The 26,103-nt window shown below is 46.7% G+C and overlaps 1 pseudogene; it reads left to right on the top strand.

The window, feature by feature from the left end:
- Positions 1-1,072: 1,072 nt before the first annotated feature.
- LOC142566634 (beta,beta-carotene 15,15'-dioxygenase pseudogene) lies at positions 1,073-2,593 on the top strand (annotated as a pseudogene).
- Positions 2,594-26,103: the final 23,510 nt, after the last annotated feature.

Raw genomic sequence — 26,103 nt, 5'->3', positions numbered from 1 at the left:
TGTTCGACAGGATCATTTCGCAAACGTCGGTGGTAAACAACACGCTTCAGAACCAGTGGAACAAACGCTGCTTCCAACGGAGTCGTGAGCATTGTTTGCTCACCAGCTTAATTGAGCAGCCGCCAACGATGGACGTGCCGCGAGGGATAGTAAGTTTTCCTGAAGTAAAAGGACATTTCATTTGGTATCAATGGATACCTGGAGACTTTTGATTGCCTGTAAATAAACGTGCGAATTAAGTTGCAAGAAATGCTTTAAATGACGACACACAAGTTATCTTGCCATTATCCAGATGCGACGGCAACTTTATCGTCACTGCGACTGTGAGAACTGCGACAAACTGCCATTGGTCGTAATTGGGTGGTTGCCTTAGCCACTTTCACATGCTTGAGCCCATACTATGTCGTTTCGAATGCGGCATGTCCTCCAGTAAACTTATGCAAGCAGGCATCTGCATGTAACAGCGCGTTAATCGAAGCTACTGCACAGCGCACGTTATCGGTATTGTGACAGATATGGCTGTAGCTGCATAATCAGCCTTCAGCGACAATGTCCTGCGAAATTATCTTGTACAGTTTATTTTTCTGCCCTTTTCTTCGTTTGTTTTTTAACTCTGAGATTTCTTTGAACCCAAAGGTTTCAAGAACTGTACGTCGGCTGGTCGTTCTGTCAAAACAAAATAGAGACCTTCTCTTTTTCTATCCTTCAATGTACAAACCATGTTTACATACAGTGAAGCTATAAATACTGTGCATGGAACAGTGGGGAAGGGGCGGGGTTGAACGAACCTCTGCAGTCACCGACAATTGCCCGCGATTAACCGATTGTTGCTATGTGTGCGACAGGATATGAGGATTTCACACGTTTCCGTCTCTCTCACCGATATCTTTAGAGTGGAATATTATCTCTAAGGCGATAAACTTCGTGCTAATACAAAAGGTGCATGCGACGCTATTGCAGCCTACTCGAAACGATACTTGCTAACTGTTCGACACTTGTGCGACGCTTCCTTTACCCCCGGACGCACTTCAGCACTCGAAAGCCACGACCATCATCGGTGTACCTATGAGCCATGGATGTTAACCCCCAGTCTCCACATTCACTGAAATGGGACATAAGAAAGTTTTACCAGCGCTCCTGCGTTCCGGAAGTATCGGAACCAATTAGTGGTGTCGTGCATGGAACGCTGCCACACTGGCTCCGAGGAAAGCTGCTAAGAAACGGCCCGGGCCTTTCTGCCGTCGGTCCTGACCGCTACAACCATGTATTTGATGGTCTCGCATTGGTAAGGCAGTTCAGCATTGAAAACAGTCATGTGTTCTACAAAAACCGCTTTCTGAGGAGTCAATCGTACATCCGCAACCGCAGGGCCAACCGAATCGTCGTCTCCGAATTCGGAACTTTGGCGCATCCTGATCCTTGTGCCACGCTGTTCGAACGCCTGGCTTCGTATTTCACCATGGACATGACGGACAATGCCCTCGTGAATGTGATGCCTATAGGTGATGAAGTCTACGCCATGACGGAGTCACCGTACATGTTCCGAGTGGATCCTGTTACTCTGGAAACTGTTGACAAGAAGAACCTGACGGACTTCGTAGCCGTACATACCGCCACGGCGCACCCACATTTAGACGTGGAAGATGGCACCACGTACAACATCGGGACAAAGATGGGACTTAATCCTGGGTTTGTGTTAATTCGCTACCCTCCCAGCGGCGAATGCGTTCCCAGCTCAGTGAGCAGCGTGAGAGTCGTGGGCAAGATACCGTTCAGCTCCCGCACGACGGTGCCCTACGTCCACAGCTTCGCTCTCACGGAAAAATGGGTGGTCGTAGTGGAGCAGCCTCTCGCTCTCCACTTGCCGACTATGCTTCGGTGCAAATTTCTTGGTGACAAGGCTTACGTTGACGCACTGAAGTTCGACCCCGAGAAAGGCGTCCGCTTTCACATCATGAACAAAAAGACTGGAGAACTGCATTCCACCGTGTTCGAGGCCGCTACTTTTTTCATATTTCACCACATAAACGCCTTCGAGCAAGGTGATGACGTCGTTGTTGATGCTTGTTGCTTCGACGACGAGGGAATCATGAGGAGCTTAGTATACACGGAAAAGAATCCTGGAAACTTTGAGATGGCCCACCTTCGGCGCTTTACTCTACCGCTGAATCGAGGCCGGGGCGAGAGAATCGCTGTAGAGCCGCAGGATCTGGCAAAGGGCAACCTGCTAGGCGAGCTTCCGCGCATCAACCAGAACCATAACGGGAAGCCATATCGGTTCGTCTACTGCATTAGCAATGTTCCGGGTCAGGAACACAGGATGTTTCTATCCAAGCTTGACGTCATCACTGGCGAATGGCTGCGCTGGGAAAGAGAAGGATGGTACCCGTCCGAACCAGTCTTTGTTCCTAGACCAGGTTCCATCGAAGAGGACGATGGAGTCGTTCTAAGTTCTCTGCTTCAAGAGGACAAGGAAAAGAAGCTGGCCCTCGTCGTGCTTGATGCACAGAGCTTCCGGCAGTTGGCTGTGGTGGAATTCGATTGTCCGTCCTCGGTCCCTGGAGATTTTCACGGCTGGTTTTTCCAGGACTAAGACTAAGAAGCATAGAAAGTGTGTGGGAACCGTTGAATACGGCTTGACGTGAACCAATTGCTCTTAATCAGAGAAACATCTTTGAGGACGTCAGGGAGAATATATGAAGCGTTCTGTACGACGCAGAGATTTTAACTATTGTGAGTGTGCAAATATGCAGTCTTCACTATATCATATTAAACATAATAGCCATAGTTCACCTGCCAAACAACTAGGCCTTTTTGAGCACAGGTGTTCTAAACATTGAGTTCAATTTTTTTGTTTCTTTAGTGGAGCTGACTGCTTTTACTTGCGAACAATGTGACAGTGTAGCAGCATTGCATTCCTGAACACTGTATAACTGCCTATTAAACAAAATATAGTGAAAGCTAAACAATAGGCCTACCGGCGTGCGCCATCTGAACAGAGTGAAATGCTCTCACGCACTGGATGCTCTCTTCGAGTATAACTTTTGTTTCGGTGCATAGGTGCTTACCAGAGACGATTCTAAGCAGACAAGAAAAAATTCTCCATGCAAGGACCAGTCAGTGCTGCAACTATTTTATTATGCATGGTGCGGCAAGCGTTTCTCACCCACATATATACATCATAAAGTACGGCCTGAAAGCTTTCACCGTTAGTTGCTTCGGGTCATCACTTTGGTCCAGGATCTTTGAAGCCACCGGTGAGATATGAATCAATACATTTTGTTGTAATCACATAATTAAGGTCTTACGTCATAAGAAATACGCTGCCTCATAAGATTAGGGAATACGAGCCCTGCGGCCGAATTCAGAAAGTTTTCTATTTGTAAGAGCTGTTTGCCGTTGGCCGTGCGCCTTCGCTAATAACCAGCAGCACCACTGTGTCACACCTCCTCTTGCAATGTTTGCGTAAGTATACTTTCGAAAATGTAGTCGCGGCGTCCCTGCGTATTCGCAAAACTTATTTCACCTTATTGGGAGGCGCTCAGGTGATTGCCATTCCAAAAAGCGGTTGTGGTGATAACGACAAGATTACCGCATCTACTGCAGATAACGGAGGACGCTTACTGAAGAGCAGCTTTATGAATGCAAGCTCTTGATTAGTTCACCCACACATCCACCACGCAGCGTACCTACCAGGTGTTTTCTATTAGCTGCACCAATGTTTTTAAAAATTGCCGGTGGAAGATAGGCCTATTCAAACCCATGAACTCAATTACACGATGAGGCGGACATTACTTCTGCGAGAAATCAAAATGCCTAATTGAATAACGTGCTTGGACTAATGAACCCTTTAATTACTTACTTTACGGCACATATTGCAATTTACGAAGTTTAGCCAGTGAGTACACAAGGCTTATCCATTTGGAACGAATTATCAGGACTACACCAGTTTCGACATTTTCATTTTCAAAGTGTACGATCAAATACATTGGCGTTCCGGTCACTATTGTGCTTCAATGGATAAAGTTTGATGGCGCATATCTCGAAACTAATATGCCATCCTCAGAATACTTTCCAAGTCGATATGCCTTGCAAGCTGACTAGCTGCAATTCGTAGACTACAATATCTGCCGTAACTTAATTAGTAAAAAAGTGCATTAGTGAAATTTTGTAAATTACTCAATTCCGAATTTGCTCGAGAAAGTAATGTCCGCCTTATCGAGTAATACACTTCAAGGGATTGAATTGCGCTATCTGCCCCAGGCTATTTCAAAAATTTTGGTGCGTGTAAAAAAAATCTGTTATCTAAATCAGGCTGTTTCTTGGACTATACAGAGTTTTTATAAAAAGGCCATGGGATGAAAATGCGCCATTTTGCAGACGAATTCTTAGGCGAGGCGGACACCAACCGCTAATAACGTCAGTTTCAGAAGTTTACATTTAAAAAATTCGGCAATTAACTTTTTTATTGGAGTCTTGGGAGGAGTTGGTATTTATGCGAGAAATTTGGAGGCAGTCATTTTTTATTGCGCTTATGTTTTTTTAATCTCGAAAATCGCACAACCCCAGAGATTCCGGGCATCGGCTCTAGTTCACCGCTTTTGCACTACGTGCCGTACAGACCTTCAAGATTCAGAATTGGCGCGATGACACAGGCAGTGCACATGGATTTAAACAGAATTATATATATATATATATATATATATATATATATATATAATATACACGCGCAAAAGCAGGGCCTCGACATTAGCTTTCAGCTGATGTCGAGGCTGATCTGAAAATAGCTGATCTGAAAACCGCCGCGCGTATAAAGTCCAAACTACACGTACGCGTGCCGGCGCGTTCAAGCTCGTTCCCACGCGCCTCCCGTATGGACAGATGGTGCAGGACAGATCGTACGCGTCGAAGCACAGCGCGAGCACAGGTATCTTCTGTAGACAAATATCGGTGCTCTGACTGCCTCACAAAAATACGAAACGATGTCTACGAAGGCGACAATAGTAAGGCAAGTGGGCGTGCGCGGGCGCGCGTCTTGTACATTCAAACCGCCATGCCTCGCCAGGCGCGGCAAACGCTAGGCCTATTGCCCACCGGCAGGCGTGCGCGTAGTTTGGCCTTAAAACTAGCGGCAGGCTGGTCAACCGTGAATCAGCAGTTTTACAAGCGTACAAGAGGCTCAGTCGTAGCTGGAGAAGGCGGGTGCTGACTCCCGAAAAAGCGGCCTGACCCCCTCTCCCCCCGACACCCCCCCTCTTCATCCCATGCCTCGTCTACTTTTTGTCCGATGCGGCTTCCCTGGGTGTCTTATAAAAGGAAGAACGTCCTTTGTCGCTGCACTTCTCGGAATTTGATAAGCCGATTTTCAAAGAATAATGTAAGCTTGCTAAATGGTGTTGATGGGCCAATGTTTCACGATATGCAGACGCAGGCTTAACGTCCTTAAATCTCGGCTGGCCTCAGCTTACGAGTCCATTTGCGCATATGCATGCAGGCGCCTGGTCGCATTATGTTCACTGCTGCAGACGTCAGTGTCAATTTTTTTTCCTTCTTACTTTTTCTTTTTTGGCACAGCGGCCGTGTACAGGCCGAGTACGTTTTCTGAGGACTTGGTAAGCGACGGTAGTAAATGCAGAACATAACCTGTAACTCGCCAAAGTTCAAAAACCTGCTTCACTGAAAGGCTTATATATATATATATATATATATATATATATATATATATATATATATATATATATATATATATATATATATATATATATATATATATATATATATGTATGTATGTATAGCACGGCACATCAGTTTCAACAACCAGGAATAGTTCCGTTCTTTTCGCAAGCTCGCATGTCGCGCTACTTATTGCGCAACTCCCCGGCACACTAAGCTAAACGTTTTGCTGATCAACTTGACGCCCTCGCCAGCCTTATCCTTTCTGCAAAGCCTCATGTAGTGATCGGAACTGAATCGTGGCTTGACGAAACAGTGAACAGCAGCGAAGTTTTCCCGGGTGCTTTTACTATTTACAGACGAGACCGCGACAGGCACGGTGGTGGTATATTCCTTTTAGTTGACCAATGCCTCCCAAGTGTTCCAATAGAGAGTACCAACATTGACTGTGAAACTGTGTGGTGGCGAGTGAGGCTGCATGATTCCACACATATTGCATTTGCTGCGTATTACCGTAGCCCTAGCTGTATTAGTCCAGCTAGTTTTATTTCACTCTCTCGTACCCTCCAAAGCCAGACGACCGATTTCATACTTGGTGATGATTTTAACATGCCTTCCGTGCGTTGGCTAGACAGGTCCCCAGTATTGTCCTCTTGTGGCGCACTCTCACTTGAATTCAGTGACATGATCACTGCCAACGGTCTTTATCAGTTTGTAGACTTCCCTACAAGACGAAGTGGTAAGGGCGCTTCTGTACTTGACCTGATTTTCTCAAACTCTGATGGGTTGGTGGAATCTGTCCTGCCTGTTCCTGGGATTAGCGACCATGAAGCCGTCTTGGCACAGGTTTCATGCCTGCGATTTTATCTGATTAAAGCCCCACCGGGCAAAGCGTTCTTTTTTGAAAAGGGTGATTATAGTTTAATTACGCACTGCCTGGAAGTATTCTACGAATAGTTTCTACACTGCACCGATACTTCCAACATTAATGAGCTATGGGAGCTATTTAAAAACAAACTGCTCTCTTTGTTCGACAAATACGTACCATCAAAAATATTATCGAGTAAACAAAGACGGAGCAAGCCATGGTTCACTACTCAAATCAAGCGTTTGCTGAATCAAAGAGGTCGCTTTTTCCGCCGAACATTTACTCAAAGAATGACGGGATATATAGGCAAGTAGAGGAGATAGGGAAACGGGTCAAATTGAAGATAAAACATTCCAAAGATGATTTCAATGTCTTGCTTAGTGAAAAACTGAACCATAACCATAATGAAATATGGAAAGATGTCAAAGCCACTGGCAAAGAAGAAAGCTCCATTCCTACGATCTCGACTTTTCAAGGCCAAATTACTGACGATTCAGAAAAGGCTGCTCACTTTAACAGCTATTTTCAATCCATGTTTTCTGCACCTACCGGATGTGCTATAGCTGGTCCGATCCCGCACAGCCCAGACACTATGTCGGACATAATTATCTCCTACGAAGGTGTCCTGAAGCTCCTACAGGAACTAAAAACTAATAGAGCTACTGACCCTGACAAGATTCCGTGTAACGTGCTTAAAATGTGTGCCCCAGTTATCGCCAAATTTCTAGTTTTACTGTTCAGCGTATCAATATCCTCCAGTGATTTCCCATGTGAATGGAAAACGGCGAACGTTGTGCCTGCACATAAAAATAGTCCTCGATGCCGAGTTGAAAATTACAGGCCAATATCTTTAACCAGCGTGTGCTGCAAATCATTGGAGCACGTTCTCTACTCTTGCATATTTCGTCATTTACAGGATCACCAATTTTTTGTCAGTTATCAGCATGGCTTCAGAGCTGGCTTGTCATGTGTAATCCAACTTGTTGAATTTTCACATGCTATTTCTTATCTTTTGACTATGGTAAACTGGTTGATTGCCTATTGCTGGACTATCAAAAAGCGTTTGACACGGTATCACATTCATTGCTGTTGATTAAGCTTTCTTGCCTAGGTTTGCCGAGTAATAACTTACACTGGATAAAAGACTACCTTCATGACCGCACTCAGAAAGTCGTCATCAACGGCACGCAATCACACTCCATAACGGTAACATCTGGCGTGCCGCATGGATCCGTCGTCGGCCCACTTTTGTTTTTAATCTTTATAAATGATATTGGCTCAGGTGTGACATCAAAAATTCGTCTATATGCAGATAATTGTGTACTGTACCGAGATATAGAAAACGAGGACGATACAGCTGCATTACACATGGACCTCAATCAGATTATTGCATGGTGCAGCAGATGGAATACGACTCTAAATCCTAAATATGCTGCCACATTAACTTTAGCAGAAAAGAGGTAAAAATACTCAGTAGCTACTTTTTACATAACCATCAAACAGCCACATATAAGGATGTTAAATACTTAGGTGTGTATTTTCTCCTATAATCTAACCTGGAACAAGCATGTCGAATATATAGCTTTGAAGGCTGGTCGCGTTTTAAACTTTATTAAAAGAAATTTTCGCAATGTGCCTAGCGACGTGAAAGAAGTTCTGTATATCTCCAACGTACGCTCAATATTAGAGTACGCAGCAAGAGTGTGGGATCCACCCACTAAAATGCTAATAAAGAAACTTGAAGCAATACAACACTATGCGGCGCGTTTTATTTTAAAGTCATATGACCGTCACAGCAGCGTCAGCGCGTTAAAAAGGCAGCTATGCTGGGACTCTCTGCAGCTTCGCCGTACGTCTTTCCGAATAAATCACTTAAACGAAATTATGAACAAAAAAATTGGCATTGACCACGGAGCTTACCTAGAACGTCCCAGGTATATTTCCCGAAGAAAAGACCATAGCTGTAAAATACGCGAAATTTCCTGTCGGACATCTGTATTTAAATCAGCTTTTTTCCCACGCACGATATCGGAATAGAACAGCCTACAAAACGCAATAGTTACATTAAATGACAATAGCTTCTTGACCGCGCTCAAATCGCATTGTCTACTGTACTAATTTGAGTGATGTCTGTGATTTACCTGTTATCCGTATGTTAAACTTTTTTTCATACATCATTTAAGTATTTGTTTATGATTTAGCTGCAGTGATACTGGGTCCTGTCGACCTTATTTGTGATCCCATTGCTTTCGCTTATTCCTTTGTGTGCCTCCCGTACTCCAATGCCCGTATGGCTGATCTGTACGTACAAAAATATATAAATAAATAAAAAGAAGAAGACCTTAGTCATTTAGGTCCTTAATCAAACGGCACGCTATGCAGCGCCCTTGCCTCTCAGCTAATGATCGGCAATACCGTAATGAAACTAAATATAGGCTGATATACACGGCCAATTTAGGATTCGCGAAACGCACCGCCGTCACTCGGTCATTATGATGGTCTGCTGCTTTGCACGAGGTATAGGGTTGAAACCCGCTATTACGCTCCGGTTATTTAAGAAAAACTACATGCACGTGTATCTTTATCTTGTAATGAACGTTGTTAACCTTAAACGAACTAAATTATTCCGTGCCCTCGTCTACGGCATCCCAATTTCGGCCTGTACACATTCGGGTCGCTAACATCTGTCAACGAAAACTACCCATATTTGACACTGAGCAAAACAAGTGAAGGAATTGTTTCTCGAGGTGTCAGCTTCTCTTTTTTTTTTTGCCGTCTCACAGCCTCGCAAATCCACAGCATGATGAGATACCTAATACGAATGTGTCTAATGTCACTTACCATGTCACGCTGGTGCTAAAATGTTCAGCCAACTTGAATGGAAATTTTTTTAGTTTTTATTTTTTGCAATAAAATTCATACTTGACCATCAGAATACAAGTTTCGTTCATTGGTAATTACACAATTAACTATTTGAACTGGTGCAGCTAATTTGGCCAAAGCTTATGGCCTGAGAGGCTAGGCTACATTAAATCCAGGTAAATGGTTATTCATTGAGGTAAGGCAAGCCGTTCATCTCTCTGTACTTAGCCCGGTTTCCGGGAATCGAAGAGACGCCTCTCTTAACGTCGGAAAGAGTGTTTATTAATTAACTTATTTATTTATTTGATTCCATACTGCGCAACTCGAGGACCTAAGCAGGAGGGAGTACAATTAAAGCATTGCAGAATACACAAATACATTAAAAACTGGTACATATATCAATAATACATGCTGTGAGCGGAACGCATAACACAAGTTTAATTAGGCTAACAATGGCAGGTAATCCGGTAACACACAATAGATGGAATAAAGTTAGGTGGAACAACTTAAACAACAAGACCGTGTAAGGTTGCATTGGGTAGAGAAACATTTAAATACAGCCTATAGCGCAGCTCAGCTAAAATTACAGGTATACAACAAGATCATTTTCTTTGTCACCGCAATTGTGCTTTGCTTTGCTTATGTAAAGTTATCCTACAAATTATTCACGTTTGCTTAAAGCTACGTATCCACAATAAAAATTACTTTCTCTAGACACAATACATCGTCACATATCCACAAGCGTTTCACGGCAATTTGGAATAGATCTACATCTGTGGCATTTCTCACCTGTGTTAAAATGTCTGTAAAGTCCTACTACCGAGCCAAGACCTCCTTGCGTTTTGAGAAACCCGATGCTTAGGAATAAATTTGCTGATGTGCGAGCCTCATCATACGGCGAATTTGCTGTTCGAGTGTATAATGGGCATTTAATGCTCCTAACGTAAGCAGTAAGCGGTCGTTGGTACGATCGTTGAGCGTCATATCTATGTTACTTCTACAACATGTACTGCGGCCCTCTGATTTCGGGTTCCATCTTCTGAAAATGGGGGACGGATAATGATTTATAACTAAAAAGCGTTGCACTCCCAGAACTGCATTCCTTTTCTGCCAGACATCTGTAACAGAAGGCGCGGCCCCACAGGAGCCTCCAAATCAATAAGGACGAAGTTACCTACCCTATTTATTGATTTAGGTGTTCCAGTGTCTCCCTCTCAAAGGTAGCGTCCGTTTCGTTTCTTCTACTTCATCCATTTTCACCTCCGGTCCATCGTTTTCTCTGAGCAACCACCACTGGCCGTTTCCACGACCGTGTAAAAACGATAGTAACAACGGTAATAATCGCTACTACTATTACTACCAAGACCATCCCCAATGCTGCTGTTAATACTACTACCACTAGTAATACTACTACTACTACTACTATTACAAACGAACTAGAACTAACATCATTACTACTTATTGAATAAATTCATAATTCTGTAACAACAAGAACAACACCAACGAATGCTTTACGTCAAATCCAACGCTAAGTTTAAGTCTAAGTGATGAGAATGTTCCTTTGCTTTTGTAGAAAAGTTTTCACATGCTAAATAGCTGGCATTGCAGTCAATTTGGTGCAGATTGACGGTGGAATCGGCATTCCGTGGCTCACGTATTGTCGTTATTATTATTTTTTTTCATTCACCATAAACTAAATCTCAAATCTCCTAGGCGAGCTAAAGTGAACTCTGGGCTTGGGTTTATGTATACTGAGGGATAGTGATATAAACGCTAGGGTAGTAAACGCTATCGCGGTGTCTTCCTTTTCCTGGCTCCCCTCGTACCGCCATTGACCAAGCGCCGTCACGTCATTGACAAGTGATATCAATCGTTCTTCTCGATGCAACGAAGCCCACCTGGCGGCGACAACGCATACCACTTGCATCGGTTCTTGTGCCATCGGTATCGCCAAAGGCGCGTTCTCACGGCAGCAGTAGAGCATCCTTAATAAGCCCATCTTACCGCTTCGTCCGCAGCCGCAATCTCACTTCATCAGTATGCACACTCATCCTTATCGCCGCGCTTACTTATCTGCATCATCTTTGAGCATGAATGGGTGCCGTGCAGCTGGACTGCACGAGTCGCCGCACTGAAAGCGGGAAAGCTCTTCGTGCTTTGCGGACGGGCTGTTGTCGCCAGCAACAGTTATAGTGTATTGCCGGGGACAGGGCTATCGCTTTAATACCGAACTCGACTCTACGTGCCGCATTTTTCTTTGGAGCAAACCTTCACTCTAATAGCGTTCACAATTCAACATGAAAACATGCCGAGCTTGGTTACGTCATAGTGCACAGCTACCGTTTTTTTTTAAATCAGCCGTTCTTTAAATATTCGGCCCCAAGCTCCGCCGTATCCGATAACCCTCGCATTGCCAACGGCAGCCCCAATTGAGTTTCGCTACAGTTCACAGAAGCAACAACATAGCCATACACTCATAGGATGCACAAGGCGACAGCTACAGCTTCGAAATTTCATTGCGTTTTGTCACACATTTACACAAATTATCCATTTTAGCGTAGTGTTTTCCACCGTGTCTTTACCAAATCAGCAAAAGAAAAAATCGTGAGATACACCATCAACAACCACGAAACGTGGGTAAGAGTGTAATAGAGCTATTCACTTTAAAAGCTTTTTCATACAGAATGGTACTTTCACACCCGCCGTGGTTGCTCAGTGGCTATGGTGTTGGGCTGCTGAGCACGAGGTCGCGGGATCGAATCCCGGCCACGGCGGCCGCATTTCGATGGGGGCGAAATGCGAAAACACCCGTGTGCTTAGATTTAGGCGCACGTTAAAGAACCCCAGGTGGTCAAAATTTCCGGAGTCCTCCACTACGGCGTGCCTCATAATCAGAAAGTGGTTTTGGCACGTAAAACCCCAAATATTATTAATGGTACTTTCACATGGAATAAGCAAAGCGTGTGGGATAATGCAGAACGTAGGTGATAGAAACCAGATGGCATGCGTGCTGCGCCACGTCAGAGTTACACCCCTACCGCTCGTAATTCGTCCAGCCGCACGCTGCAGCCCGCACGGTCATTGCTTAAAGCGCCTTTTAAGTCACGGCTCGAGGTTTCTATCAATCGCCAGAAACCGGAGTAGTCCCTGCGTGTGCTAGGAGCGTCTTTTAATGCAGTAGCAATTAATGGACACTCCAGGCTCATTTCTGCCCTCGGCGTTAGTGTCGCCGTTATTTGTCGCCAATTATTTGTGAAATGTCACCGTGTATATTGTCACGTGGTGGTGACGTTGAAGAACACAGTAGCAATACTATGAACGCCAAAACTAACTTTTATTGGGAGAACTTGTGCCCACAAGACAGGCTACACATATAGCACAACAATAGCGGCGAACACGGTCGGGGGTTGTCGAAAATCTGATCAGCGGGTCAAGCGCGTCGGCTTTTATAGATCGGTCGTCGAATGTTCCAGATTAACCGCTGGGACCCGCGTGTCTTCCACAAAGTTCTACACTATTCGCGTCGCGCATAGATGCAATCAGATTACACAAGTGGCGGTGAAAGACAGTGGACGGAATCATCGATAACATTCCAGAAACTTCTTTTACATGCAGGCGCGTCCCGCGCTGTGCGACATTTGTTAGGCGGCGAAATGTGGTCGCCCGATAAAGATAGGCAAGTACACGTGTCAATACCCCCCTCTTAAGAAGCATCGACCCGATGCTGCAGACAAACGAAAGTAATAAAGAAAAACATCCCTAGCAAAGAGAACAACAAAATAAGGAATCTCGTTAGCGTCCGTAAAATGGTTTAAGACGCCCCACGTGGACTACTTCTGACAGTGCGCGGCGCCGCTGTGAATGCGAAAAGCCGTCTGGCACGACTTCATAGTCCAGAGCGCCAATACGTTGGATGACTTTGTAGGGTCCGAAATAGCGTCGGAGTAGTTTCTCAATGAGCCCTCGTCGGCGTATCGGGGTCGATACCCAAACACGGTCGCCGGGCTAGTACTCGACGAAGCGTCGTCGGAGGTTGTAGTGTCGGCTGTCGGTATTCTGCTGGTTCTTGATCCGCAGCCGGGCGAGCTGTCGGGCTTCTTCGGCGCACTGGAGATAGGTAGCGACGTCGAGATTTTCCTCGTCAGTGACGTGCGGCAGCATGGCGTCGAGCGTCGTCGTCGGTTTCCTGCCGTAAACCAGCTTGAATGGCGTGATCTGTGCTGTTTCTTGCACCGCCGTGTTGTAAGCGAATGTTACGTGCGGCAGGAGCGCATCGCACGTCTTGTGCTCGACGTCGACGTACATTGCAAGCATGTCGGCAAGGCTGTTGTTCAGGCGCTCCGTGAGACCGTTCGTCTGCGGATGGTAGGCAGTTGTCCTGTGACTTGTCTGGCTGTATTGCAGAATGGCTTGCATGAGCTCTGCTGTAAAAGCCGTTCCTCTGTGGGTGATGAGGACTTCTGGAACAGCATGTGGCAGCAGGATGTTCTCGACGAAAAATTTCGCCACTTCGGCTGCGCTGCCTTTCGGTAGAGCTTTAGTTTCAGCGAAGCGGGTGAGATAGTCCGTCACCACGACGATCCACTTATTTCCGAAAGTTGATGTCGGAAACGGTCCCAACAAGTCCATCCCGATCTGCTGAAAAGGTCGGTAAGGAGGCATGATCGGTTGTAGTAGTCCCGCTGGCCTTGTCGGTGGTGTCTTGCGTCGCTGACAGTCTCGGCATGTCTTGACATAACGGGCGACGTCGGCTGTTAGGCGCGGCCAGTAATACCTTTCTAGTATCCTCGATAGCGTCCGGAAGAAACCGAGGTGCCCAGCGGTTGGATCGTCATCTAGGGCGTGCAGTACTTCTGGTCGCAGCGCCGACGGAACAACAAGAAGGTAGTTGGCGCGAACTGGTGAGAAGTTCTTCTTCACGAGTATATTGTTTTCAAGCGTGAAGGAGGATAATTCGCGCTTAAATGCCCTGGGGACAACGTCGGTGTGCCCTTCCAAATATTCGACGACGCCTTTTAGCTCCGGGTGTGCCCGTTGCTGTTCATCGAAGTCTTCCACGCTTATCATTCCAAGGAATGCGTCGTCATTCTCGTCATCTTGCGGCGGCGGGTCAACGGGGGCGCGTGATAGGCAATCCGCATCGGAGTGTTTTCTTCCAGACTTGTAGGTTACAGTGATGTCGTATTCTTGTAGTCTGAAGCTCCACCGCGCCAGTCGTCCTGAAGGATCCTTTATATTCGCTAGCCAACACAACGCGTGATGGTCGCTGACGGCTTTGAATGGCCTGCCATATAGATAAGGGCGAAATTTAGCTGTAGCCCAAACGATGGCGAGGCATTCTTTTCAGTCGTAGAATAGTTGCCTTCCGCTTTTGACAGCGACCGGCTAGCAAAAGCTATCACCTCTTCGACTCCGTTTCTCCTCTGGACTAGAACGGCACCGAGGCCTAGGCTACTGGCGTCAGTATGGACTTCTGTTTCGGCGTACTCATCGAAGTGTGCAAGTACCGGCGGCGACTGCATTCGTCGTTTTAGTTCTTCAAATGCGTCGGACTGCGGCGTTTCCCACTTGAACTCAACATCACATTTAGTTAGACGTGTCAACGGCTCAGCGATGCGTGAAAAGTCCTTGACAAAGCGCCTGTAGTAGGCTCACATGCCAAGGAATCTACGCACTGCCTTCTTGTCGATGGGTTGCGGGAACTGTGCGATGGCAGCTGTCTTTTGTGGATCTGGGCGGACAGCAGATTTGCTGATTACGTGGCCTAGGAACAGAAACTCACCGTAAGCGAATCGGCACTTTTCCGGCTTCAGAGTGAGCCCTGATGACTTGATGGCCTCCAGTACTGTCGCAAGCCGCCTCAGGTGATCGTCGAAATTTTCGGCGAAGACGACGACGTCATCCAAGTAAACGAGACAGGTCTGCCACTTCAATCCTGCTAAAACAGTGTCCATCACGCGCTGGAACGTTTCAGGCGCCGAGCACAGTCCGAATGGCATAACCTTGAACTCATAGAGGCCGTCTGGGGGGATGAAGGCCGTCTTTTCGCGATCTCTTTCGTCGACTTCTATTTGCCAATAGCCAGACTTGAGGTCCATCGACGAGAACTATTTAGCGTTGCAGAGCCTTTTCCAGTGCGTCGTCAATCCCTGGGAGGGGGTATACGTCCTTCTTCGTGATCTTGTTCAGACGACGATAATCGACGCAGAAACTTAAGGTTCTGTCTTTTTCTTCGCCAGGACAACAGGGGATGCCCACGGGCTTTTCGACGGCTGGATGATGTCGTCGCGCAGCATTTCGTCGACTTGTTCTCTTATAGCTTCACGTTCTGGCTGCGAAACTCGGTAAGGGCTCTGGCGGAGTGGTCGAGCGCAATCCTCGGTGATTATGCGATGCTTGGCGACTGGTGTTTGTCGAATCCTCGATGACGTCGAAAAGCAGCCTTTGTATCGTCGGAGCAGACTTCTGAGCTGCTGTTACTTAATCACGGGGAGACTTGGAATAATGTCATAGTCTGGTTAGGGAACCATGGTCGTCGGGGTAGATGCGACGGAATACGAGAGGACAAACGCATTACTGGTTTCCAGAATTTCCTCGATGTACGCGATCGTCGTGCCCTTGTTGATGTGCTTGAACTCCTGGCTGAAGTTTGTCAGCAACACTTCAGTTTTTCCTCCACGAAGTCGAGCGATCCCTCTGGCGACGCAAATTTCACGGTCTAGCAGTAGACATTGGTCGCCTTCGATGACGCCTTCTACGTCAGCGGGTGTTTCGGTGCCGACAGAAATTATAATGCTCGAGCGAGGCGGGATGCTCACTTGATCTTCAAGCACACTCAAGGCGCGGTGACTAGGTAGACTCTCCGGCGGTATCGCATGATCTTCCGACAGCGTTATTGACTTCGACTACAGGTCGATGACTGCGCCGTGTTGGTTGAGGAAGTCCATGCCGAGAATGACGTCTCGTGAACACTGTTGGAGGATAACGAAGGTCACAAGGTAAGGCCGATCGTGAATGGTAACTCTTGCCGTGCACATTCCAGTCAACGTTATGAGGTGTCCTCCAGCGGTCCGAATTTGAGGGCCTTCCCACGTAGTCTTAACTTTCTTCAAGTGGGCGGCGATGTGTCCACTCATGACGGAATAATCAGCCCCTGTGTCGACTAAGGCGGTGACTGCGAGGCCGTCGAGAAGCACGTCGAGGTCGGTGGTTCTTTGTCTTGCATTACAGTTCGGTCTTGGCGTCGGATCACGACTGCGTCGCGTTGACCTGCGGCTGGTATGCGACGTCGTCAGGTCGTCTTTCGTCGTCGCCTTCTTCGCTTCCAGACTTCATCGGGACGGCGGCGTGTCGTTATGTCGTGGAGGTAGTCTCTTCGGCGTCTTCGTCGGCGGCGGAGGATCTTCGTCAGTTCGACGAACAGCAACCGCACCTCCATCGGTTGCTGCTTCAAGTTTTCCGGATATGAGCTCGCTGACCGGCCCCGGGCTGGGCCAGTGTATGGTCGGCGCTGCGGCGACAGGTAGCGGCCTGGTGATGGCGAACGCGACGGTCGTCGAGAGCTCCACTGAGTAGCGGCGAGGTAGTCAGCGATATCGCGAGGGCGTTCACCTTGCTGCGGGCGCGGAGCGTTGACGGCGAAACCTCGCAGTCCCATCTCCCGGTATGGACATCGTCGGTAGACGTGTCCCGCTTCTCCGCAGTGGTAGCAGAGCGGGCGGTCGTCAGGAGCGCGCCAAACGTCTGTCTTCCTCGGGTAGCTGCGCTGGGCGACGGGTGGGCATGCTGGCGGCGGTGGCGGCGGTGGTCGACGGAATTGCGGCGTTACAGGGCCTTGGGGCGGTCGCGGAGGAGGACCTTGTCGGCGTGCGACGGCGGCGTAGGTCATCGCTTCTGGCTGGGGTTGCGGCAATTGAGGTTGCACCTCCAGAACTCCAAGCGACCGCTGAGCCTCATTTTTGACGATGTCAGCGATCGAGGCCACTTTAGGCTGCGACGACGGGAAGTTCATCTGAAGCTCCTCTCGTACGACTGCCCTGATAGCCTCGCGCAGGTCGTCGGAGGCCAGTGATTCAACTCCGGCATATTTTGTAGAGTTGGTGCGGCGGTCGAATTGCCGGTTTTGCATCTCGAGTGTCTTCTCAATGCTGATGGCCTCACGAAGAAACTCTTCGACGGTCTTCAGTGGGCTTCGTACCATCCCGGCAAAAAGTTCCTCCTTCACACCACGCCGGAGTAGGTGGACTTTCTTCTCCTCGGGCATTTCAGGGTCGGCGTGGCGGAATAGACGGCTAATTTCCTCCGTGAAGATCGCGGTTGTCTCATTAGGTAGCTGCACCCAGGTTTCTAATAGCGCTTGGGCTCGTTCTCGGCGTACGGCGATTGCGAATGTCTGCAGGAAGGCGCTTCGGAACAGGTCCCAGGTTGTTAAGGTGGCTTCTCTGTTCTCGAACCACGTCCTGGCGGCGTCCTCCAATGCAAAATAGACATGTCGCAGCTTGTCCTCGCTTTCCCAGCTGTTAAACGTAGCCACCCTCTCATACGTTTCCAGCCAGCTTTTCGGGTCCTCAAATGTGAAACCGCGGAATGTCGGTGGTTCCCTGGGCTGGGGGGGCTGAAGAATTATTGGGGGCGCTGCGGCTGCCATTGGGGATGTCTTCTTGGTCGTTTCTGGACGATCTTCTTGGACTGTTTTCTTGGTCGTATCTGGTAGAAGACCGTGTTCCGGGGGCAGCTGCTGCAGCCGGCGGCTTGCTCGGTGTTCTTGGACGACGTTGGTGTTGTCTTTGCGGTCCGGACTTGGATTACGGCTTGTCGGGGGCGTCCGGTACATGAACGTAAAGCACCTCCACCAGATGTCACGTGGTGGTGACGTTGAAGAACACAGTAGCAATACTGTGAACGACAAAACTAACTTTTATAGGGTGAACCTGTGCCCACAAAACCGGCTACACATATAGCTCAACGACAGCGGCGAACACGGTCGGCGAACGTCGAAAATCTGATCAGCGGGTCAAGCGCGTCGGCTTTTATAGATCGGTCGTCGAATGTTCCAGATTAACCGCTGGGACCCGCGTGTCTTCCACAAAGTTCTACACTATTCGCGTCGCGCATAGATGCAATCAGATTAAACAAGTTGCTGTGAAAGACAGTGGACGGAACCATCGATAACATTCCAGAACTTCTTTTACATGCAGGCGCGTCCTGCGCTGTGCGATAACATTTGTTAGGCGGCGAAACGTGGTCGCCCGATAAAGTTAAGTACACGTGTCAATATTTTCTTCCCTGCCTTGCATCATTTCTTAAAGAGCTGTGACATACCAAATCTTAGTTTCTTCATCTTAGGATCACTTCACAGAAGACCAATTTGAAAGGTAAATCTTTCGGTATTGCGGCATCAAAAAATTAAGGTCAGATGCGTTACCAAGCTTTTTTGCAGTACGAGCAAACGTGCCTTTGACAGAGTATATTATGGAAGAAGTACGCCACCACTGGTTCATATAAAACCTAGACGCCACGTCCGTGCTCTAAAAAAGTAATAAGTAAATGTCTCCATACAAAGCCTATGTTGTTCCAATTTCTCTTGGCTGCGTTCAAGTTCAAATAAAGCTGATAAAAAGGCGGCGTTCGAGAAAAAACACTCCGTTAGCTAGCTTGCGCACACCACCTCCACCATTGACACGGCAACTTCGATAAAGCAGTGCAACGTGGATCCCAGCAGTTATTGAAGTAACTCATTCATGAACCGCTCCTGTCGTAAACGCAACAACCAAATTCTCCAGGAGCGCAGGGCACTGCGCGCCAAAGGGGCGAACGTTGGGAGCGTCTGCTGGCTGTACCCGGCCTAGGTCCCGCCACTGTCGGCGCCTGGGAGGAGCCGAGAGAAGGAGCGCAGCCATAGGAGGAGGAGTGAGATGTCGTTACCTTTGGACATGAGGAAGAAAAACCACAGAACACAGGGAGAACCGAGAAGAGGCCCTACCCTCTCCGCGCGCTAGAAGAAAGTGTGGGGCAGCGTCTCGTGCAACGCGGTGCTCCCCAGACGACTCCACACAGAATCGACTCCTGCAACGCACGGAAGTGACGTCACTTTAATAAATTAAACTAAAAACAATTGAAATAGATCAAATCTTACTAAACAAAGCGTTTAACTTGGAAATATATGAAAGGAAGTTGTCTTATGCGTTCATTAATGTACACATTTTGATTAAAGACATCAACGCAAAATGATTTCAACTATACTGCCATGCGTTTCTCTATAATAATAGTCAGCGTTCAATATTACAAGGCAGAAAAATATTATGCTATCTATCAGGTGCCTGCAGAGATGGAAAGCAATTTTTTTAGCGTCTCGTGCGTCACCCGAGAGCCCGAGGAATGTGGTGGGGCCGCAAGCACACGCACGCTTCTCCCCTGTTTCCTCTCTGGAGCAGCAGACGACAAGCGCTGCAAGCGTACATGCCCACGTTTACGTCGCCACACGCTGTGTTTACAGCAGTCTCCGAACGCCGCAATACGGATTTATATATAGTGTGACGGATACGTGAAACTGCAGTCTTCGCACTGTCACTCGAATGTTTCCTCAAAGGGTCGGGCCCATACGAGTTCATTGCTAGCTGTCTACCACAAAAGTCGGTCACCACGATTCGTTTTCGAGATCGAAGCAACCAGTGAACGAGTTTTGACACCCCTTTTCCTGCAGCGCCGTGCGTCTTAATGTCATCATCGCTGCGCAAATATTACTGACTCGCATCGCGGAGAAACCGATGCGGCCGCCACTATTGTGCTCAATTATAAACAGAAGCTTTCTTTTCCTGCGTTCCCGGGATTAGCCGCGTCCTCGTGCTTATCGTCGAGTAAATTGAGCGGATCCTTGAAAGAGTAATAGTAAACTGGGCCGGTCCCGAAGATCTTGATTATGTGTTCAAGATAATGTATAGTGAAAGGTACGATGACCCAGTCGTGGTTGCTTGTTGAGCTTGGAAGGCTTAAACAGAAGCAAACCCATGCTTTGCCATTGGCCAATTACCAATTCAGGGAACACATTACGAGGTCAGGCAAAGAATGCACCTGGGGAGAGTAGGAGCTTCACATTTCGAACCTATTTCCTATAGTGATGCACATTATTAAGATTCTTTTATGTGAAATTGCTGAACGAAAACAAGTAAACTTCAAATATGCTCAACATTATAGCTATTATCATTCTGAGCTTAAAGCCTCCTTAAATTTCTGTATTAAGTCTGCCCCTGGCACTTGATGGAATTATACATACACAAGATATTAAAACACTTGCATCCTGAAACACTAATGATTCTTTAAATTATAGAACAATATCTGCAGTCATTTCAGGCATCTTCGTTCTGCATAAAAAAGAAAGCCATTGTAATTTCTCTTCTCAAGGAGCAAGATTAGGATTCATCTTTGGCAGCTAGCAACAGGTCTGTGACACTTACTGTAGCTGTCTATGCCAAGTCTTCGAGTAAATGATAAATCGCATCATCTCGTACACTCTCTAGAAAGCTAAATAAGCCGTATCAATGCGGCTTTAGGGGGGGCAAGTTGACGATCAATGACAATCGGTATACACTGAGCCCCATCAGGTTCTTTCTAACTACATATTTGCAGATATAAAAAAATCTTGTTACACAACATGGCACTATGGAATCTTGTGAGGCTTACCAGAAATAAGCATCTGTGACATGCTGAACACAACAAAACTATGTGAGCCCATCTCACCCCGCTATCGGCTTTTTCGTCACGTACAAGGCAGAAATGCCCAACTCACCATACTACTTGAATTGCATTGCAAGCCTCTCATGATGCCATCTAGTCCATCTGTACAGCACCCAACATCACAATAGTGATGTTGAGTGGTATCACTTATGATAAAATATTCAGTCCCTTACTGCAGTGAAGCAGCTCAAACAAGTTACAGTTAAGAATGCTACAAATCTGTCAATAAATTCACAGACTCTACACTTCCTTACATATCAGTATTGAGGTGCACTGAGTACAAGGGCACAGATGGAATTGGTTCAACCATTTGGGCAGACGAACTGGCTCAATCAACTGCCTCATTTGTGACACCTAACTGTATTCCTCCATCTAACCTAACTGTAATCCCCATGCTCTTCACCACGCACTGGAGTCTTGCCTCTGGTGGGACACGTATATATGTGCCTTACTTCCCCGATAAGTCTGCTCCTTGCCTGTGACCTTACCCGGACACAGGAAATATCTCTTCAGAGATTTTGTCCGGGAGCAGCCCTTAGACAATCCATCACTTGGGCTTAGGGATCGCCTAAAGCTGACTAAGAAATGTGCCCCAAGTGCTCACCTCCTGTAGCAATGTCAGTGGCATATACAGAGGGGGGGCACGAAGGGCACATCCCCCCTTCCCCAAGATGTCTGTATGTGGCTGGCAAAGCCTCGACCCCCCACCTCCCCACTACTCCCTCAACCTCTGCATCCCCAGTCAAGTGCGCCACTTAGTAGCCTCATGCTAACATTCACTCAGATTCTGAACACTCTTGCCACACTGTAGTAGATGGCATGTCAAATACTCTGAGCTATTTACACGGCCAACATGCAGACTGCCATTCACAATGCATGTTAAGAGCATTGTTGCCAGATCTTGGACAGATCGATCCTTGGAAATCGTTTAATGACCCATGCTAAGCATTTGCCACCTTAACAGTAACAATGCAAAGAGTGCGACACCTCATTCCTTAAGCTTCCAAGCACGTGCTAGGTGTGCATATATGCAACTGCTATACTTAGAACTGAAATAGAAGTATACATGCTCAGAGTTCATCACTGACGCCTCCAAATCACAAGCAAGAGCATTGTTTGCAGCACTGGGACCTTCTTTTAAAGCACGTGAGGCTGTTAATTGGCAAACAAGCATCCTTACAAGCAAAGCACTAACATTTATTTTCCCCATAAAATATATTATAGGCACAAGCATTCATAAAGCTGTATTACTACACATTGACTGCCTTAGCACAGTGAAAGTAATGAAAACATATAAAAACCACAAAAACGCGGTACTAAGCTAGTTACACAAGTATCTGTGCATGGCCTAATTGCGTATGGTGCCTGCTCGCCATGGCTTAGAATGAAATGAGCTTGCAGCACCGGCAGAGTCCGAGTCCTGAGGGCCCAGGCTTCCCCTGAGAATGCTGGCATTTTAGCACTCATAGTGTGCAATGAGGTCCCCCTTCTTTTTTGCAAATTTTGAAGTGGGCCCCCCTGTAGAGGCTGCCTAGGATACATCTCTGGCTCACAGATTAGGAAGAAGCATCCATCACTTATAGAGGCCCTGAAAGTGGAGTTCACGTTTCATTCACGGACCTAAAGCTTTTCTTGCGTAAAATGGTCAGAAGCAATTTGCAAGATACATGGAATATATAAACGTCAGTAATGAATTACACACAGTGCAGAATAACTGAAAAATGGGCAAGGGGGTGCAGATTTATAGCGATGCCTTGCTTGGAAGCACGATGTAACACAGACAAAAGAAGAGAGGTGAAGAAAGTAAAGACTTGGCACTGTATACACAAGAAAAATATTTGTTTAAGGAAAACGCTAATATATACATAGATATATGTATGTCCTGAAGCAACAGTATACACAACGAGAAAAATAAATCGCAAAAGTAGATTCACAAAGCCACGTGATAACAAAACAATGTTAGAGAATGGTAGACATGTACAAAAATAAAAACGTAACAATAATTCATTTCCCTCTAGGACACACATCTAGATAACTGCATTTCTTGGTCACAAGAGTCGCAATTTAAGCCTGGCCAATACATTTTTCTCGTAATTTGTTGATACAAAATGTTTCAGTTATTTCACTCATTAATTTGTTACAATGATGGGAAAGCATAAGTGTGTGATGAGAATGGGGTTACATCCACATGAGTGATAGTAACTGGCCAAATAGTAAGGCAGTCGAGACGAAGTGAATGGAGGGTGGTGCTTCTGCACTCTCATGTTACACCTCGTCACAATATAACGGGATCCGGTATTCCAAGTCTAGTGAGCAGCATACACACTTGGACGCATGTTTTGTTTGGCAATCAGATTTTGCTTTTTTGTTTTTTGACTTTCTACACTTAGTGCAGCCTGATCCCAATGGAAAGACACGCAAGGTGGCTGGAATTTGGAATGTGGAGAATAAAAACGGATGGCATGTACACATTCTTACGTTCTGATGAGCAGTGAGTCATCAACATGCAACAAGTTTGGAGGGTCCACCTGTTCTCCATGTCTTTATGGAGAACAGGTAGCCTAGCCATAAGACATGTCTATAAAATAGGTCTATCCATAAAACAGCATAACAATAATTTATTATTACATTATATCTTTGTTTTTATTTATTTATTTGGCAAATACTATCAGCCTTGCATAGGCTGTGACAGAAAGTGCGATATAATGTACACCTGTTTACCTTTCAGTACAGCCCTTTTCCTTGGCAACAATCTACTTTTCAATAACAAAAATGTCAGGTACTTTTCTCAGTAGTGTAGGTATGCTGGATATATATACAGTGTCTTCAAAGTCTTAAATCATAGCATTGCCCAGTTCAAGGCTTAAGCTGCAATGCTGCAGTGCACATGGAGCGCCAGCTTCCAAACCATTGTGCGTAATGGCTATGGAAAGGCCCAGAGTGCTTGGTAAAAGACCACACCAGTTCAAATGCTTGATCTTCTCATCTCCTCATGCATTTCAGCAACGACAAACATCACTTATAAGCTTGTAATTTTAAAGGGACCCTGAAACGCTTTTGACGATTTTCTACAAACGTATTCAGTCGTTAGGGTAGGTCCTTCTGATCATTAATTGACACATCTAAGTGCTCCGCGTAAAGCGTGTAATTTATTATAAGGTTTTAAATATGCACATCGCTGCCGATCGCAGCGCACTGCTCGGCGGAATTTTAAGCCGCCCCTACCCATATGACCGAAATCGCCCATACGACGTCAGTGGGGCGAGCTATCCGATTGGCTGACAAGGGCGCGTGATCGATAATTTTTCCAACTTTATGGTAAACAAATGATCTTCGTAATAGTTGTAATGTTAGTTAATTTGTTTTTATGAAAAGAAAGTAACATAAAGAGAATGCAAAAGAATAATTTTTCAGTACACTTAAGCACTTCCGGCACACAGCATGTGTCGTCTGCTTGTGTTACAACGTACTCCACTTTGAAGAGAGCTCCGCGGTCAGAGTCGGTCTCAGTCTTTTCGCGAGCCCTATGATTCGGCTTTGTTGCCTTGTGGACTGCAAACGTTGCGACTGGCAATATCTCAAGCTGCGACATCGTGTCCCTCTGCAAGGCAGCGTACGAGCGAACTGGCTGCTGCGCATCGGACTGCCGCTATCCGATCGGCGCCAGGATTTGCGCGTTTGTGGCCGTCACTTTACACCGGAAGATTACTAACGCAATAGCGTTTCCCGAGTCCGGTATTAGGGAAAACGCAAGCGCAAGGGGACAGAGTCTGGCCGCTTGACTTTGCCGTAACGGGATGAGCCATGAGATGAGTAGAAGGGCAAATGCGAATAGTCTGCATGGTGCAGCCACCTGGTGGCACAGAGCTCAACCATACACAGTAGCAGCAACGAAGTGTATTCTTCTTTGCTGCTGGTGTGTATTTTTCGCAGGAGTGTAATCATGAACACGTTGTTTTTATAAATGTTTAAAATGTTTTACACTTGGTTAGAGCAATATCAGCGCTTTGTTTGGCTGGTTAAGCGCTGCACCAACAAGTGTATGGACCGTGCAGACCGATCAGGCCGCTCACGTACTTCTACGCTAAAGTTCCTTCATCAGCTTGAGTTTATGCCTACAGTCATTTGCCAAAATGACCAGCTTGCCTGTGGTTACCGGAATACAAGACACGTTCGGAGCTACGACAGAATGCTCGCAACGCACGCTGCTTCGATAGCTCTCGCTTGGGGTCGACGGCCAAGCGGCTAGCGGAGCGGTCTCGCGCGGGCGGGGGCGGGCTCCAAAACAACCGGAAGTGGACGATGTGACGTCGCATCGTGACGCTGAACCAGTGAAGGCGGAGCGTCGCCCCACTCGCTCGGCGAACGAGTTGAGGAGGAAAAGCATGGCTAGGGAGGAGGGTAGCTTCTAATCGCTTGTAGCTCCATCATTACGTAACGCTTCACCTAAATTGTGGTGCGAATGTTCTACTTAAGCTGTACCCTACGCGTCTACAAAATTTGTCCGAACCGTTTCAGGGGCCCTTTAACAGCAGATATATTTTACACTCCTACACAGCTAGTAATTTTAAGCCTGTATACAGCCAATATTTATTATTTATAGCAATCCATTTTTAAGTGTTAAATGTATCATGCAACATTCATGGCATTCTTTAGTCATTGCAGGCCCTACTATTAAACATCAGACATAATCAGACAAACAAGGGACATCAGCATAAAACGAATATGCATGAGGCCCTGACTTGCCTGAACTTGACCATGATTGCCACAGAAGGGTAGTTTTGGCAGTTTTAGGCACCCGGCAGCTGGAACTATGTGCCAGCTAACACTGCCCTAACCAGCACCATTGCCACTCCCACCACCGCATCTTAGGTTATATAACGACGTTTATATAATGACCAGTGTGACATGTTTAGAGGCATTCACCTGCCGTACGTTCTGTTACCTGTGCACATTCACAGAGAGCT

The sequence above is a fragment of the Dermacentor variabilis genome, unplaced genomic scaffold, assembly GCF_050947875.1.
Source record: "Dermacentor variabilis isolate Ectoservices unplaced genomic scaffold, ASM5094787v1 scaffold_13, whole genome shotgun sequence".
Taxonomy (NCBI): domain Eukaryota; kingdom Metazoa; phylum Arthropoda; class Arachnida; order Ixodida; family Ixodidae; genus Dermacentor; species Dermacentor variabilis.
This window is presented reverse-complemented; position numbering and strand designations above follow the sequence as displayed.